The 2,500-nt window shown below is 78.0% G+C and overlaps 1 non-coding gene across 1 annotated transcript; it reads left to right on the top strand.

Moving 5' to 3' along the window:
* Nucleotides 1–1,635: 1,635 nt before the first annotated feature.
* On the top strand, nt 1,636–1,788 carry LOC147645929 (5.8S ribosomal RNA). Its single transcript, XR_015282058.1, has one exon. It is a non-coding gene; the product is annotated as a 5.8S ribosomal RNA (ribosomal RNA).
* Nucleotides 1,789–2,500: the final 712 nt, after the last annotated feature.

The raw sequence follows: 2,500 nt of genomic DNA, 5'->3' as shown, positions 1-2,500 counted from the left end.
GCGGCGGCGATGCCGGCGGCGGCGGCGGCGGCGGCGACGGGTACCCGGCCGGTGGCGGCGCGGCGTTCACTGAGGGGTGGGGAGCTACTCCCGCCGATCCCCTGCGGTGGCGTCCGTCGCGACCGGTCCCCCCCCGCTCGTCGTCGTCGTCGTCGTCGACTTCGTCGCGGCCGTCGTCGGCCGCGCCGTGCCGGGGAGGGGGCACCCAGCCCCCCTCCCCCCCCCTCTCCGCGGCCCGGTCTCGGCGGCGAGGCCGTGGCGCGCTGTCGGCCGCGGGGCCGATCCGGTCTCTTCGGAACGGGGCGGCGCCGGCGGAGAAGCGCCCCCGCGCGCTTCTCCGCCTTCTCTGCGCGACCTCGGGGTGGCGGCCCTCGGGCGCCCCCCGCGCTCCCTCGCCTCGGCCGCGCCGGCCGCGTCGGCGCGCATCTCCTCCTCCTCCTCGGGGCGTTCCTCGCCTTCCCCGGACGCGCGCGGCGGCGCCGTCCGCCGGCTCGTCCCCGGCCGGGACCGCGCGCCCCCCGCCCGGGCGAGCGCTCGTCGGTCGCCTCCGGCGGCCGGAGGTCCGGCGAGCGCGGGCGACCCCGTGCCGAGCGGCGGCGGCGCCGCTCGACGGGTGTCCCCCTGGTGGGACGGTCGGCCGGGAGGCCCCCGTCGTCGCCGGCGGCGGTCCCGGCCCGGGCCCCGCCCGTCGCTTCCCCGTCTCCCTTCCCGAAGGCCGCGTGTGGGCCGCAGGGAGAACCGCTCGAGGCCGTGCGGCGGGCGTCCGCCGCACGGCCCCCTCCCGCAGGGCGCGTGCCCGCGGAAGGGGCCCCGACGGTGCGAAGCGGCGGCGGCGGTCCCGGGAGTGCGGCCCCGGTGGCGGCGGGGCCTTTGCCTTCCGGCAGGCCTCGGGCGCTCGCGACGCCGGCTCGCGCCTCGGCGGCGCCCGCCTCCCGGCGCCGGCCGTCGGAGCGCGGCGGCGAGGCGCTCGCCTTCCGGCGGGGAGCGGTCCCCGGCCGGGGGCGGCGCCGGCGGTGCCGGCGGTCGTCGCGCGGCCGTCTCGGGCGCTGGCAAGGGGGCGGCCCGTCAGCGGGGAGGAGAAAGGCCGCGCCGCGCGCGGCGGGCGCGGTGGCGCTGCGCGGGGGGCCGATCCCCGCGCAGCGGTCGAGGTGGAGCCGAGCGCGCGGCGGGCGGCGGGCGGCCGCGGCCCCCCGGCCTCGTGCCCGCGTCGTCCCGTTCAGAGAGAAGAGGCCGGGCGCGGGCTACGGAGCCCCCCCGCGGTCCGGCGCGCGCCGCGCGGCTCTCCGCGCGGAGGCCGGGCCGAGCCCGGGCGCCTGGGCCGCCTCCGAAAGACGGCACGCGGGGCGGCGTCTCTCTTTTCCCCTCCCCTCGCCCGGGGGGAGGGGGGTGGTGGGGGAGAGGCGGTCGGGGGCGCGGGCCCCCCCGCCCTTTCTGGCCGGCCTTTTCGGAGCGTTCCGTGGGCGGCCTCGTGCCTTCCTTTTCTTTTTCCCCTCCGTTGGTCGTCTCGTTTGTGCTCGTACGGTCGGTCGCGAGGTCGCGCGCCCGCGCGTCCTCGCCGCAAAACCCGAGGGGGGCCGCTTCACGCGAGCGGTCCCGGCCCCTCCGCGCGTGCGGGGTCGGTGCCGAAAGCCAGACAACTCTTAGCGGTGGATCACTCGGCTCGTGCGTCGATGAAGAACGCAGCTAGCTGCGAGAATTAATGTGAATTGCAGGACACATTGATCATCGACACTTCGAACGCACTTGCGGCCCCGGGTTCCTCCCGGGGCTACGCCTGTCTGAGCGTCGCTTGACGATCAATCGCCGTCCCGGCGGGTGGGCCACCCGAGCCCTCCCCGGGCGGCGCGGCTGGGGTCGCCTCGCAGGCCCGTTCCCCTCCCCCGCGGTCCGCCGGCGGCGGCGGCCGCGGGAGGAGAAAAAGGGCCTTCGTCCCCCTAAATGCAGACTCGGGGAGCCGCTCCCGTAGCTCCCCGCTTCCCGGAGCGAGCCGCTGGGCCGGAGCTCGTCCTCGCGGGGGGGAAAAACCGGAAAGAAGGGCCGAGAGCGAAAGCGGCGGCGTCGCCAAACGCCGCCGCCGAGGGCCGAGAGAAAGAGGGCGAGAAGGGGAAGGCGAGGCGCGGGCCTCGCCCCCCGGGCTCACCTTTTCCCCGCGCGGGCGGCTGTCTGCGGGTGGGTACCGGCGCAGGTACCGTGCCGTGCTGCCGCGCGCGCGAGGTGTGGCGAGCGCCGGGGGACGGGGGACGGCCCCCTCCTCCTTTCTTCCGCCCCCCCCTCTCTCGTTCCGCGCTCGGCCCGACGGTTTTCCCCGCGGGGCCGTCTCTGCCGTGTGCGCGTGGTGTCGCGTGTGCTCCTTTTCGGTTCTCGTTTCCGGGATGGGGGTCTCCCTCCCCGTTGTTTCCGCGCCGCTCTGGGCTCTCTCTCTCGCTCTCGCTCTTCCACCGGGCCCCCCCTCCCCTTCCCCATCCCTGGCGCGCGGGCGCGAGGGGTCGGCGTTAGGGGA

Source organism: Cyanistes caeruleus, unplaced genomic scaffold (genome assembly GCF_971803275.1).
Source record: "Cyanistes caeruleus unplaced genomic scaffold, bCyaCae1.hap1.1 HAP1_SCAFFOLD_144, whole genome shotgun sequence".
In the NCBI taxonomy this organism is placed as follows: Eukaryota; Metazoa; Chordata; class Aves; order Passeriformes; family Paridae; genus Cyanistes; species Cyanistes caeruleus.
Note: the sequence above shows the minus strand (reverse complement) of the source record. Positions and strands in the feature narration are given on the sequence as shown.